The sequence below is a fragment of the Oryx dammah genome, unplaced genomic scaffold, assembly GCF_014754425.2.
Source record: "Oryx dammah isolate SB20612 unplaced genomic scaffold, SCBI_Odam_1.1 HiC_scaffold_11050, whole genome shotgun sequence".
Classification (NCBI taxonomy): Eukaryota; Metazoa; Chordata; class Mammalia; order Artiodactyla; family Bovidae; genus Oryx; species Oryx dammah.
Window position 1 is genome coordinate 10677716 of NW_024080444.1, and position 16057 is coordinate 10693772.

General features: G+C 41.6%; 1 protein-coding gene and 1 pseudogene across 1 annotated transcript in view; one reads left to right on the forward strand and one right to left on the reverse strand.

Moving 5' to 3' along the window:
• Positions 1-16057, reverse strand: part of LOC120860215 (interleukin-33-like) — a 161201-nt gene that overhangs the window by 94401 nt on the left and 50743 nt on the right. The window lies entirely within an intron of this gene.
• On the forward strand, positions 10227-11038 carry LOC120860195 (annotated as a pseudogene).

Sequence of the window (16057 nt, forward strand, 5' to 3'; positions counted from 1 at the left end):
CCTGGAGTTTGCCAAAGGGCTTCTCTGGAGGGCAGCCAGCATCTGGGCATGCCTTGTCTCTTTCCTTTTCTCTCTTTCCTGGGCCTTGGCTTCCCTCTCCTGTTCTCTGTTATAAAAGGTATGGGTGGCTGTCTGAAGCATCTCATCTAAAGAGACAGCAGGGTCCTGCTGCTGTAGCTGTTGTAACTTTATCCTGATGTCTGATGCACATTGGGATAGGAATTTGTCCTTTAAAATCACCTGTCCCTCATAAGAGTCCAGATTGGTAAACTTTTGGAGGGCCTCTTTTAGCCTTTCCAGAAAGGCAATGGGGTTCTTGTTGAGACTGAGTTATTGCTGAGACTGGGCACAGTACCACAAGTAATAGGCTTCCTTCTATTTCCATGGGTTGACTTTCTTAGGGGTGAGTCTTTCTGAAGCTTATCCTACTCAATGCTGTTGCAACCTGAGAGCCAGATGGCCCTGGGTCAGTGTGCAGATCCCCAGGCAAGCTGAGGCGTGACAGCCACCTGGAGACTGAATCCCCAGGCAGATCGATTTATGTCGGCCTCCCGAGAATTGGGTCCCTGGGCAGGTCGAGGTATGTCGGCCTCCTGGGACCCCTGGACTGGCAGATTCCCCAGGCAGGCTGAGGTGTGACAACCTTTCAAGGACCAGATCCCTAAGCAGGTCAAGGCAGGTCAACCTCCTAGGACATCAGGAATGGAGTTGGGCATCCCCAAGGTCTCCACCGTGACCAGTGCTGGGTGGGATTAAGAGGTTGTAATCTTTAACTCATTGCCAGTTTGTTCACCACATATAGGAATAGATATCATGATGTAAAGCAATCTAAGCCTGTGCCCTAAGACTGGAAACCTGGTGAAACAGCCATAAGCCTTATCCTCTTACTGCTTTAAGGGAATGTAGGTCAGTGATTTCCTCCCCTAGTCCTTCATAAGAGCAGGTTTAGGTGTCTCCAATGGTAAATATTTCATTATCATAAACCCACTTTAGGTAATAACAGAAGTAATGACAAAGGAGTGGGTTATGTGGCCCTGTTAGGGGCATTAAGAATATTTTAATAATAAGCGGGGTAGAGCAATGCTGCCTACAAGGGGGCAGGGTTCTGGTCATAAGAGTTAGTAATTGGCTTAAGAACAAATTGATAAGAGGCAACAGACCAGATGTTCCATAAAAGTGGAGTGGAGATTTGATCCGGGGGTATGTTTGTAACTTTAGGAGAAGGGTGGTAAGGGTTTGGGCCCAAATGGCCTGCAGGGCTAATTCCCAAAGTGGCCAACATTATCCCTGGAAGCCCAATTGCCTTTGAAGGGATGCCAACGGATGGACTTCTAGCAGGCATTGTGTGCCTGTCTCCCACCCTAGTGGGTTCACTGAGAGATGCTGATGTTGCACATGTTGTACGACAGAGAAGATGAAAGCCTGAATATCTAGAGGGATTGGATATTATACAGTATTTCCCTCCCAAGGGCTAGCTCTTTTCTGGTTGTCCCTCTAGAAGATTGTAGAGGCAACACTGTGGGCCCAGACAGGCTCAGGAAAAGAGCATGAAACAGGAGGGAAAGAGCAGGGCAAAACTTTTGAAAGAATTACATAGCCCAAGTGCATAACATAAACCAATTAAAATCAAGTGGATCCAAGATGACAAGCCAAATTCAACTAAACCTTGATCCCCAATCTGCAAGCTAAATGACACAACTAGAGGTGGCAGAACAGTTCCAAGGCACTGTCAAAAGATGGAAGAGTGGGTTGTTCCCCAATGGTTGGGATGATCCTCCCGCTCATTAGCATATGAATTCATCCAGCTCACAAAAACTAGCCACACCACATTCCATGGCCTCAGCACTTGCCCTTTGCAATGAACCACACCCTGCAGAGTGTGCTTCTCTCTGAATCCCAACAAATCCACCTCTTACACATTGCTGTGTCTCTAACTGAATTTTTGCAATGAGACATCAGAGCCTGAGCTTCATTAGGTCCTGAAGCCAGGCATCATGGGTTTTGACCGGGCTCAAGTCCCAGGAGAGAAGAACTGAAGGACAGGAGGAAAAACCAGTGGGGGAAAACGTGCTGAGGAATCTCCTTCATAACCTGCTGGAAAATCTGCTAAATACCTGACTTGTGCTCACAATTTTCATTGGCCTGATCCATGGCACACAGAAGATTAAGGACAGAAGAACCCCCACCAGCTTCAGTAACAGCTACTAGAGCGCAGAGGATAGTCTTCAGTACACACTGAGGAGTAACCTCTCCAGAGTACCTCAATTGCATCTACTGCTGCTCACCTGTTCACAGGGGAGTCAAGAAAACAAGAAACGGGAGACTGTAAAGGAATGAAGATTTTGTTAGGCGTATGTCCTTCCAGCCATAGGACCAAGGACCTCCTACCTTAACTTGGGGTTTTCTGGAATCTGAGACTGAGCTGCATGAGCTTTCTGCTGATTTCCTTTTTTGCTGTCCCATTTCCAGGATGCTGGGCTTCTTGTCACTTCCCCTGTGCTGGGTTTTCTTTGTGTTTAGCTTCCACCGTGGGAGCTTTCACCAAGTTGGGCTTCTGCTGTGCTTGGCCTCCTCCTTGCAAAGGCCATGCCAAGGTTGTTTCAGCCAGTTTAAATCCGAGTTATGGCACCATACATATGGTGTAATTTCCTCGGTTCTGTCTCGTCACAACAAAAATTTGAAGTGACATACCAGTGTTACAGCCCTCGGATGGACCAGTGTTATAGCTCCATGTTACAGCTCAGTTTTATTTAGAAAGTAAAGGAAAATACATCCTCGAGGCGTGAGGGCATGCTGACTCAAAAGACGCGAAGAAAAGAGAGAGACCCCTGGCCCTTTGGCTCCTGTTTTTATATGTCTTTTCTCCTCCCTCTGGGCCTGCCCTATGTAAATTGGTCTAGCAAGGAGTGCTGATTGTTTTACCTGAGGTCCTCACTCCAGTCTTTGGACCTTCCTTTGTTCTATTTTTGTGGGCTTTTTCCTTCCTTATCTTTTGGCCACTGCCATTTTGGACTCCTTTTTCCTATTCTAACTACCTAACACAAAGAAACAGGAAGGTGTGATATACAGGAAAAATAGCAGGCAATAGAAACTTCCTGTGAGAATACCCAAATGGACTCAGCAGAAAAAAGACTGCAAGAAAGCTGTTAAATATATGTTCAGAGAACTAAAAGGAACCATGCTTTAAAGCCTAAAAAGGCAAGATGATGGTGTCTTAGCAAATAGAGAGTATCAATAAAGAGATAGAAATTATAAACTCATGGAAGTTCTGGAGGTGAAGAATACAGTAATTGAACGAAAAATTGACTAGAAGAACTCAGTAGTAGATTTCAACAAGCATTAAAAAACAAACAAACAAAAAAAAACAGTGAACTTAAAGATAAATTGATACAGATTATGCCATCTGAAGAACAAAAAGAAAAAAAAAAAAGGAAATGAACAGTCTTAGAGAAATGTGGGACACCATTAAGTATGTGTATATCTGTTTAATGGAAGTACCTTAAAGAGAGGAGAGAAAGGAGCGGAAAAAATAATCAAAGAATTAATGATTGAGAGCTTCCCTGGTGACTCAGTGGTAAAGAAGCCACCTTGCAATGCAAGGGACACCGGGAAGAACCCACATGCCACGGAGCAACCAAGCCAGTGAACCATAACTACTGAGCCAATGCTCTCAGCCTGCAAGCTGCAACTACTGAAGCCTGCGTGCCTAAAGCCCTGGCTCCACAACAAGAGAAGCCACCTCAGTGAGAAGACTGTCACTGCAACTAGAGAGTTGCCCCTGCTTGCTGCAACTACAGAAAAACACATGCAGCAACAAAGACCTAGCACAGCCACAAAATAAATATAAATAAAATTTTAAAGAAGATTTAGTGTTTGAAAACTTCCCAAGTTCATGAAAAGTTTTAATTTACACATCCATAAAGCTCAATAAATTCTAAGTGGGATAAATATAGAGATACACAATGTATCATAAATGTAAAAATCCCAAAATAGAAATTTTTAAGAGAAAAATGAGTGATTATATGAAGTGGAATTCCAATTAGTTTGATCACTAAATTCACATAAGAAACAAGATACCAGAGGCAGTGAGATCACATTTTGAAAGTACTGAAAGAAAGTGACTATCAGGACGTATGTACTGCAAAACTTTCTTTCATAAAAGGATAACTTTTTAAAGAAAATAAACAAGTAGCTAAAAATACATGAAAAGACTCAACATTACTATCTATTAGGAAATGCAGATCAAAGCTATCAGGTGCCACACCTTATAAACTAGAATGGCTAAAATGAAAAAGAGACAAAATAACAGATTTTTGAAGGGATGTGGAAAGTTGGAACCCTCTGATACTGCTGGTAGGAATATAAAATGGTGTAACCACTTTGGAAAACCATCTGGAAATTTCTCAAAAGATTAATCATAGAGTTACCATACGACCTAGGAAATCCACTCCCAGGTAGATAGTCAAGAGATGTGAAAGCATTATGTCCATGCAAAAACCTGTACCTGAATATTCATACTGACTTTTGTAATAGCAAAAAAGAGAAACAACCTAAATGTCCATCAACTAGTGAATGAATTTTTAAAATGTGGTATATTTATATAATAGAATATTATTTAGCAATATAAAGGAATGAAATACTGGTACATACTATAACATAGACAAACTTTGAAAACATTCTGCAACACTGTGTGAGTCCATATATATGAAAAGTCCAGCATAGGCAACTCCATTGAGACAAAAAGCAGATTAGTGGTGGCCAGGGTCTGAGATGGGATGAAGGATGAAATGGGGAGTGACTGCTGATGGGTACAAGGTTTCATTTAGAAAGTGTTCTAAAACGGAGTGTAGTGATAGTACCACAACCCTATGAGTATGTTAAAACCATTGATTTGTACACTTTCAGTGAGTGAATTGTATATATGTGAATTGTATTTCAATAAAACTGTTTTTTAAAACGTAGTGGTTAAAAATAACAACAGCAACACTCAAAATGTCTGTTTTCTTAAGTTAACTGCCAATACCATATCTCTTTCTTTCCCCTTTGACTGGATCCTGTGGGGATGACTTCTCAGCATCATCACTTGTCAACACATTCAAAGAACAGTGTGAACTAAAACTATCTTCTGGCTATCTTTTCATCCCTTCACATTGTGAAACATATTCTTTAAGCTTTCTAGAAATAGTAGTAATACTAGATGATCCTTAGTAACCATTAGTGTAATATTAAAATATTTACTTTAAATTCTTTGATTGTGCCTCCTAGAAATTTAGACCAGCTATTACAAGTCTCTTTTTTAAGGGAAAATAAAGTCTTCTTATAAAACACACGCAGGGCACTGTATTTTAATACTTTTGTAAGCTATTGTTAGGTATTTTGGAGAAACCATGAGGTCACTAAGAGACGGACACGACTGAGCGACTTCACTTTCACTTTTCACTTTCATGCATTGGAGAAGGAAATGGCAACCCACTCCAGTGTTCTTGCCTGGAGAATCCCAGGGACGGGGGAGCCTGGTAGGAGGCCGTCTATGGGGTCTCACAGAATCGGACACGACTGAAGCAACTTAGCAGCAGCAGCAGGAAAAACATAAGACTGAATATCAAAAGGCATGCTTTCCAAGCCAGTTTCTGTTCCTTGCTAGAACAGAGTGGAGCAGTCACTCTTCATTTTATATGCATTTGTCAAAATTGAGGCCTTTTTGATCATTTGTAATTATAAAAGTTGCAAAGCTTATGATGAAATTATATGGAAGGATATATGTGAAAGCAAATGTCTGTCTATTCAATACTAGATTGAAACATATGTGGCAGAGTGGCATATTTGTTATGTGTGACCTTACTAACCAAGAATGGGAGATCACTGTTGGAGCTCCCCAAAGTCAAAGATCTGGGCAGAGTTTGCTCAGAAGGCACTGTATGGTGCCGCCCTTCCCCTGGAACCAATGTACCTGGTATGGTTGCACTGTAAGGAATGAACAGCTGGTGCTCCCCCTGAGAGAGAGGCTGAGCTTTCCTGATAGATGGTTTTAAAAAAAATGTTGAATGCTTGTTACCCCTAAGAAGGTGAATAGCAATGATTATCCTCCAGCCCCACCATCAGAAGCTAAAGACTGTGGCCAAAGCCATTACAGAAAACATCAAAAGAGAGCACATTTGGGGGCCTCCCTCCCAGATATAAGAAACCTCGTTACATTTCTGCCTTCAAATATATGTGTGACTTAGGAGTGGGTCCCTTCTCCTCTGACCTTAGGTCTCCTCATCCAAAAATAAAAATGAAGGTAAGGATCTCCTCATCCAATACTAGTATCTTATAATTTATTTAGGCTTAAACATCTTTAATCCCTAATATTTCCTCATGAAGTCCTTGCAATAATCCTTTAGTCATTTATATTTATCTCTTTTGAATTTACTTCAAATAATTCATTCTAAAGAGCCAGTGCTCCAAAGGGCTAAAGTGGTCCTATATGAAAAGGCATTTTTTCTCTGTTAACATCTTTGATGACTTATACTAAATGACACAAAATGTGACCTATACAGATAGGTCAAAAATAACTCATTCCATTTTCCATGTAAGATTACTAAAATTATCCACAGTAGGATTAGCAGTAAATTTTTGCCAAATTAATATCTAATTCCCACACTTACATAAGAACATAATTTTTCTGAGTAGAGCCCTATATTATGATTTGAGCTAGGTTGTTATGAAGTGAGGATTTAAATTTTGTGTGTGTATGTCATATTTATCTCTGGAAAGCACTCTTTCTGCACAAACTCAGCTTAAATTTCCCAACAGCAACTGACAGGAAATGTTTCCTTTCCGTTTCTAACTTCTTCTTATCGTCCAATTCTATTGTATCTTAGTTCTTGAGATAAGCTTGTCTGAAGTAAAAATTTCTGAACTGTGTCTGTACTTACGCACCCAAATCATGTGTTGTTGTTTAGTTGCTAAGTCATGTGTCTGACTCTTTTGTGACCCCATGGACTGCAGCCATCCAAGCTTCTCTGTTCTTGGATTTCCCAAGCAAGAATACTGGAGTGGGTTGCCATTTCCTCCTCCAAGGGATCTTCCTGACCCAAGGATCAAACTCATGTCTCCTGCATCGGCAGGCGGATTCTTTACTTCTGAGCCACCAGGGAGCCCCAAACCATGTGTAGGCAAGTGGTAAAAAAGATATACAGGAAGTTATAATTTGTTAAGTGCCTACTAAGTGTCAAGTACATACATATTATCATTTAATCTATATAGTATCTCTATGAGGAATCTTGTCATCTCTATTTTACAGATAAGGAAACTGAGGCATGTTTAAGTTAGGTTACTTGCCCAAGACACTGCCTTGGTGAAAGAGCCAGGTTTAAACACAGGTCTGTCTGACTGCAGTACACCTTGCTGATTCTAAGTCCAACTCTTTGCAACCCCATGAACTGCACCACGCAAGGCTTCCCTATCCTTTGCTATCTTCCTGAGTTTGCTCAAGCTTATGTCAATTGAGTGAATGATACCATCCCACCATCTCATCCTCTGTAGACCCCTTCTCCTCTTGCCCTCAATCTTTCCCAGCATCAAGGTATTTTCTAATGAGTTAGCTTTTCACATCAGGGGGCCAAAGTATTGGAGCTTCGGCTTCAGCATCAGTCCTGCCAATGAATACTCAGGGTTAATTTTCTATAGGATTGATTGGTTTGATCTCCTTGCAGTCCAAGGGGACTCTCAAGAGTCTTCCCCAACACCACAGTTCAAAAGCATCAGTTTTTTGGCCCTCAGGCTTCTTTATGGTCCAACTCTCACATCCATACATGACTACTGGAAAATCCATAGCTTTGACTAGATGGACCTTTGTCAGCAAAGTGATGTGTCTGCTTTTTAATACACTATCTAGGTTTGTCATAGCTTTTCTTCCAAGGAGCAAGCATCTTTTAATTTCATGGGTGCAGTTACCATCTGCAGTGGTTTTGGATACCAAGAAACGAAATTTGTCACTGTTTCCACTTTTTCCCCATCTATTTGCCATGAATGATGGGACCATATGCCATGATCTTAATTTTTTGAATGTTGAGTTTTAAGCTAGCTTTTTCATAAACTATTATCTTTCACCCTCATCAAGAGGCTCTTTAGTTCCTCCTCACTTTCTGCCATTAGTGTGGTATCAATTGCATACCTGAGGTTGTTGATATTTCTCCCAGCAACCTTGATTCCAGCTTGTGCTTCATCCAGCCCAGCATTTTGCATGATGTACTCTGCATATTGGGGCTTTCCTGATAACTTGGTTGGTAAAGCATCTGCTTGCAATGCAGAAGACCCTGGTTAGACCTGGGTTGAGAAGATCTGCTGGAGAAGGAATAGGGTACCACTCCAGTATTCTTAGGCTTCCCTTGTGGCTCAGCTGGTAAAGAATCCGCTTGCAATGTGGGAGACCTGGGTTCAATCCCTGGGTTGTGAGGATCCCCTGGAGAAGGGAAAGTCTACCCACTCCAGCCCAGCATTTTGAATGATGTACTCTGCATATAAGTTAAATAAGCAAGGTGACAATATACAGCCTTGACAACTCCTTTTTCAATTTGGAACCAGTCCATTGTTCCATGTCTGCTTCTAACTGTTGCTTCTTCACCTGTATACAGGTTTCTCAGGAGGCAAGTAAGGTGGTCTGGTATTCTCATCTCTTTAAGAATTTTCCACAGTTTGTTGCAATTCACGCAATCAAAGACTTTAGCATAGTTAATAAAAGAGATGTTTGGAATTCCCTTGCTTTTTCTGTAATCCAGTGGGTGTTGGAAATTTGATCTCTGGTTCCTCTGCCTTTTCTAAATCCAGCTTCTACATCTAGAAGTTCTCAGCTCATGTATCATTGAAACCTAGCTTGAAGGATTTTGAGCATTACCTTGCTAGTATGTGAAATGAGGGCAATTGTGTAGTAGTTTGAACCTTCTTAAGCATTGCCCTTCTTTGGGATTGGAATGAAAACTGACCTTTTCCAGTCCTGTGGCCACTGCTGAGTTTTCCAAATTTGCTGGCATATTGAGAGCAGCACTTTCACAGTATCATCTTTTAGGATTTGAAATAGTTCAGCTGGAATTCACTAGCTTTGCTCATAGTAATACTTCCTAAGGCCCACTTGACTTCACATTCCAGGATATCTGACTCTAGGTGACCATCACGGTTATCTGGATCGTTAAGAACTATATTGTATAGTTCTTTGTGTTTTTGCACAGAATCTTTTCTGCTTCTGTTAGGTCCTTGCCATTTATGTATCTCTAATTTTCTTAAAGAGATTTCTAGTTTTTCCCATTCTACTGTTTTCCTCCGTTTCTCTGCACTATTCACTTAAGAAGGCTTTCTTATCTCTCCTTGATATTCTCTCAAACTCTGCATTCAGTGGGGTATATATTTTCCTTTGTCCTTTGCCTTTCATTTCTCAGCTATTTGTAAGACCTCCTCAGACAATCACTTTGCCTTCTTCCATTTCTTTTTCTTGGGGATGGTTTTAGTCACCACTTCCTGTACAATTTTACAAACCTCCATCCATAGTTCTTCAGGTATTCTGCCTACCAGACTTAGTTCCTTGAATCTATCTGTCACCTCTACTGTATGACATAAAGGATTTTTAGGTCATACCTCAGTGGCCTCATGGTTTTCCCTACTTTCTTCAATATAAGTCTGAATTTTGCACTAAGGAGCTCATGGTCTGAGCCACAGTCAGCTCCTGGTCTTGTTTTTGCTGACTATACAGCTTCTCCATTTTTAGCTACAAATAATAGAATCAATCTGACTTTGGTATTGACCATCTGGTGATGTACATGTGTAGGGGCATCTCTTCTGTTGTTGGAAGAGGGTGTTTGCTGTAACCAGTGTGTTCTCTCGGCAAAACTCTGTTAGCTTTTGACCTGCTTCATTTTGTACTCCAGGTATCTCTTGACTTCCTAATTTTGCATTCCAGTCCCCGATGATGAAAAGGACATATTTCTTTGGTGTTAGTTCTAGGAGGTCTTGTGATTCTTCGTAGAATCGTTCTACTTCAGCTTCGACATTAGTGGTTGGGACATAGATTTGGATTCGGCAGGCGTCAGTGGCCATGGGATCCAGGAGCGGCTCTGGGAGCTTGTCCAGTGCGTCTGGCAGGGGCTCGGTGGCTCACAGGATTGACACCGGCTGCCTTCTCACCCCTGCTCCTGGTTGAGCTATGCGTTCTGGGCCTCCGTATGATTTGGCTCCGGTGTCTGCATCCCTAGATGCTCCGGGCACCGGCAGTGCTGTGCATGGGTGTGACTGCTTGGTGCTGGCAGGCTCAGGGGGCAGCTGCGGGCCAGCTGGATGGCGGCAATTTTCTGGAAGACAAACAGTAGCTCAGCAAGTTGTCCCAGTACAACCAAGAGGCTGGACAGTGGAACCGCTTCTGAGACTATTATTTCTGCACTTGGAGTCCAGGAAAGATTTCTATCAGGCTAAAGGATGAAATGTAGTCGCCACGAAGTGTGCATCATTCAAGGTTCCCACACTGCAGTCTGCAGTTGATCATCCAAGACTCATGCACAGTATGAAAGATTTGGGAGTTGGGCATAAGCCCTGGAAGGGCGCCCCTCCATCCACCTGCAGGTAGTGCTGTGGGCTGTCTACCAGACCCGTCTGTGGTTCAGATGGACAAACATACCCTTCTTAGTGCAAACTAGAATATCAAGCATGTGTCTTAGGAAAACAGATCTCAGTAAGTGTGAAGGTCGTTCCCTCAGATACAACCATGAGCTCAAGCAGGAATATGAAGAGAGAGTCCACTTATAAGGGCGGCCAGTGTAGAGGAGAGGCCTATGTGCCCTCTCCTCCTGGGTGCCATCAAACATCTCCTCCAGCCTTTCTCGGATCCCCTTCTGGGGGGACTCCAGCAGGGCCTCTGCCTTGGCTCCCTGGCGGCACATTGACCAACATTCAATGGCTGGTGGAGGTTTGTACACTCAAGGAGGACCAGCAGTGGGACAACCAGGGCACCAGGAATGTCATCCAGCTATTGGGAACTACTGAAGGGCCTGTCCTCCTAGGCAGAGTTTGACAAAATGTGGTCCACTGGAGAGGGGAATGGCAAACCACTCCAGTATTCTTGCCTGGAGAACTCCAGAAACAGTATGAAAAGGCAAAAAAAAATTTGATACCAGAAGATGAGCCACCCAGGGAGGAAGGTGTCCATTATGCTACTGGAGAAGAGCTGAGAAATAGCTCCAGAAGGAATGTAGAAGCTGAGCCAAAGCAGAAATGACGCCAAGTTATGGTTGTGTCTGGTGGTGAAAGTAAAGTCCAATGCTGTATGGAACAATATTACATTGGAACCTGGAATGTTAGGTCCATGAATCAAGGTAAATTGGATGTGGTCAAACAGGAGACAGCAAGAGTGAACATCGACATTTTAGGAATCAGTGAACTAAAATGGACTGGAATGGGTGAATTTAATTCAGATGACCATTATATCTACCACTGTGGACAAGAATCTCTTAGAAGGAATGGAGTCAACAAAAGAGTCCAAAATGCAGTACCTGGGTGCTTGATTCTACTTGTATGTTAATAGTCCCATAAAAACTTTAATATTAAATCACCCAGTCATTAGTCAGTGCCTAGTCAGAAAAGCAGAAGTGCCCTAGGCAGTTCAGATAAAGGGAATAAAATCCAAAGAGGCCAAAATGGGCATATGATGGTACCCAGAGCTCACAAGAGTTGTAGTACTGAGGCTATGTTATTGGGACCCTTCTGTATTTGTTGATACTTCTAGGAGCTGAGAATTTGCACTCTTACTGAAGCTGAAAGAACATGGAAGCCCACAGTTCCACTGGTGTTACTGGAGTAGCCAGGACTTCTGGGGCTTATGGTTGCTTGTTTCCACTGATCCAGATGCAGAAAATCGTAAAGACACCTTCTCTCTTCCCTTTAGTCTTTCTCTAGGCCTGTGTTTGGTGGAATCTCATTGGAAACTACCTGGCAAGGAAACCTAGAAAATCTAGTTTGCCGATTTCCAGCACCCTGCAATATAAAGAATGCTAAAAAGCATGAATGAAACTAAAAATCAGCTTTCCCAAGGAGTGATATCATAATGTTCACTTAATCATCTTCTTACTTTTAGATTCCTCTTTTCTTGTAAATTGTGTTGTAATTCAGTGCCATCACTGAGCAACTGGATTTTCATCTCTCATGTACTTAAGCAGAAAAGAGATTCATTGGAAAGATAATTGGGTGCTAACAGAAGTGAAGGGAAAGCTGGAACTGGAAAACAGAAACTGATGGGTGTAGGGTAAGGGTAGGAACTCTGCTAGGCACTCCCATTTAGAGGAATTCATTGTATCCATTTTTCATTTTTAAATCTCTACTGAAGATTCAAAGTTCAAGAAAAGATAATTAAGTTGATCAGTCTTTGAAAGGATGGCAACTTTATTGTTGTTGTTGTTCAGTCACCCAGTCATGTCTGCCTCTTTGCGACCCCATGGACTGCAGCATGCCAAGCCTCTCTGTCCCTCACCATCTCCCAAAGTTTGCCCAAGTTCGTGTCCATTGCTTTGGTGATGCCATCCAGCCATCTTATCCTCTGACGCCCTCTTCTCCTGCCTTCAATCTTTCTAAGCATCGGGACTTTTCCAATGAGTCAGCTCTTTGCATCAGATGACCAAAATACTGGAGTTTAAGCTTCAACATCAGTCCTTCCAACAAGTATTCAGGATTGATTTTCCTTAAGATTGATTGGTTTGATCTCCTTGCTCTCCAAAGGACTTTCAGGAATTTTCTCCAGCACCACAAACTCAAAAAGATCAATTCTTTGGCACTCTGTCTTCTTTATGGTCCAGCTCTCACAACTGTACCTAACACTGGGAAGACCATAGCCTTCACTATATGGACCTTTGTTGGCAGAGTAATGTCTCTGCTTTTCAACGCACTGTCTAGGTTTGTCATAGCTTTCCTGCCAAGAAGCAGTCATCTTCTGATTTCATGGCTGCAGTTACCATCTTCAGTGATTTTAGAGCCCAAGAAGAGGAAATCTGTCACTGCTTCCACCTTTTCCCCTTCTATTTGCCTCCTTCACCTTCATCAAGAAGCTCTTTAGTTTGTCTTTGCTTTAGTTCCTCCTTTGCAACTTCATTAGGAAAGGTAATCTTCCCAAAGTAAAATAGGGACCTCTCACTCAGATACAGAAATGGCTCTTGGACAGAAAATATAAATCAAACAGACATGGAGACAAATAATACCAGCTACACTTGCAGGTCCCATTCCCAGGTATTTTCTCTAGTGTTTTCCCTATAGGCTGATTCTATTGTTGAGTCCTCTGGGATGATGATATCCATTTCACTTCCCTGAAAATCACAACCCCATCTCTAATTGGAATTTTTTTCTTAGAAATTTTTGTTTGAATGTAAAAAGAAGTATTAGTGAAGTTTTGCTTCTCTTTTTTGACCTGGTGAACCTATATTCATATGCTTTTCATCCAGGACAGCTTCCCAAGTGACCCTCCCACACTTATATTGTCCCTTCCAGTTTCCCTAAGAAGTGGATAAAAGGTCATGAGATTCTCTTCCTGTTCTGTCTACTCCTTTCCTTTCTTTCTTCCTTTCAAGAAATATTTTCTGGGCCCACTCCATTCTTCTCTCTGGTTTAACCCTCCATAGTAAATATCATCATGACTTCCATTTGTTGGGTACTTACTGTGTTCCTGAGGCTTTATACATATTATTTCATTTAATTGACACAGGATCCCAGTGAAATTATCATTACATAGATAGAAAAATTAAGGCTCATAGAGTTTAAGTGGTTGATTCAAGGTCACAAATCTACTTAGTAGTGAAGCTCAAAGTTGAGCCCAAGATTGCCTAATTCCAAAACTTACATTTTTTTCATAGAACTGTGGGGCCTCTGCTGCCTCTCATATGGGGACACAGAAATTAGAAGAGGGGTTAGAAAGGAATTAGATGCTCAGGCATCTTGCCAAGTCTTTGTTTTTAAAGAATGCTTTTAAACATAACAAAAAAAAGTTCATTATAAACAGAATGAAAATCAGGAAATCCCCATCTTTATCAGATGGATTTAATTTCAACATTTCAAGATGAATTATACACAATGACCCTTATCTTTCCTGATACTTAGGAATTTAGCCTTCTGCTTGGTTTGGCTTGCCAATAGGAAATGGGAAAAAAAAAAAAAGAAAGAAAGATTTCAAGAAATTATTCTGCAGTTTTATTCAGAGGCATGGTGCCTGCTCCCTGAGAAAAGGGTTTAGTCAGGTTTGGTTTAGAGGTAGTAATCTTTACTGATTAGGAGAAATTATTTGTGAACCAAATAGTATAAATAATCTTTTACACTATTGATGTAAATGTACAGAACACATTATTCCAAGAACTACATTACCTGCAGTTGTGAAGGCAGCTGCTTTCATTTAGGAACAGCTTGCCATTAACCATGTGCTTTAATCAGCTCTTTGGATTTCTATTAACTCTGAGGGACATAGAGTTCAGAGAAAGGGCTCACATTTACTGAGTATCTACAGTGTTCCAAGCTCATTCATAAATGCTTTAATTTTCTCATATCATTTGATACAGAATGTTATGAAGTAAGCACTATTATTATCCCTGTCTTCAAAGAAAGAAAAACTCAAGAGTTGAACTCTAAATTCTGGCTATTCCTTTGCTCTTTGGAGAGACTCAAAATACAGGGAGGTCAGGATTGTGTGAATTCATGGAAAGCTTGACTGGGTCCATCATCCTCCAACTCCCTGAGAAGAGTGAGCCAGGGCATAGAGTTATGGGGGCAGGGAGGGCAATATGGAGGCCAGAGGAGAGTAGGAATGATGAGACTGACTCTAAATTTTGGTGCTCTGTTGTAATCTGCTATATCTACTTTATTCCGTACGTTTAAGAAGGGTATTGCTAGATTCATAGACAAATATATTGTTAGAGAATTTCTCTAAAGAATCCCAAAAGGTCAGCTTTGGCTTTAGTCTCAGACCATCTCTTCTTTCTCTGTATTCTCCTAGGACCATTTTATCCATGTCCATAGCTACAAATACCTTTTATAAACCAGTAACTCTCAAATCTATACCACAATCCAGACCTCTCCCCTGAATTTCTTTTCACATATCCAACTCCCTTGTGCAGATCTAACTTGGATGACCCACAGACCTCAAATGGAAATATCTCCCTGCTGCTCTTCTCTTGCTCTTTGTTTCACATTCCAGTGAATGACAGCACTATCCACTCAGTTGTCCAAATGAGAAAACTAAGCAACTTCCTTGGCTTTATGTTTTCCCTTACTGCTCTTCATCCACTTCACTCTGAATCTAGTCAATAACTGAACCTGTCAACTCTGTCTTCCAATTATCCCTGGAATCCACATACTTCTGTCTGTTGGGAGCTCAAGTGAGCCAGAGAACATTTAGCTGTCAGGTGTTGGAGTTGCTGATTAACGATGAGCTAAAAGTAATAGTCAAGTCTTTCATCATTTAACTACAATAGTACAAGGAAGAGGATAAAAGCAAACTAAGTGTTGACACCCTCCATTTCATTTTCTGCTGTGGAATTATGAACTGATGAAGTTGAAGTTGAATTACGAACGAGAGGCTCCTACAATTTTATGAACTGTGGAGCCCAAAGGAGAGGAAGATGGAGAAGGGCTAGAAGTGGAAAAATACTGAGTATTGTGTTGGAATGGGAAAAGCATTTTCTAGGGTCCCTGATAAGGAGACCTCCTAGTGGAGATATCTGGACAAGGATACAGAGTATATAAGAGTATGGCTGCAACTCCCTTTAGAGACTGCAGTGCATTGGCTGGTGTGGGAGAGAGGCTTTTCCCTATGTGGCCTGCCTGGTAAAGCCTTTGTAATTGCCTATTGTAGGACCTGAAAAGCCACAAACAGAATTTTGGCAAGAAGCTGGACTCCTCATTCCCTATTCCTTGTTCTGCAACCTTAGCCCAAGCCACTGTCCTCTTACCTCTGAAACAGCCTCCTTACTCATCTTGAAGACAGGCTTGCCATCCTCCGGGTTGTTTTCCATAAAGCTGCCTAAAGGATCTTTGTAAAATAGAAATATGATCTAATCATTCC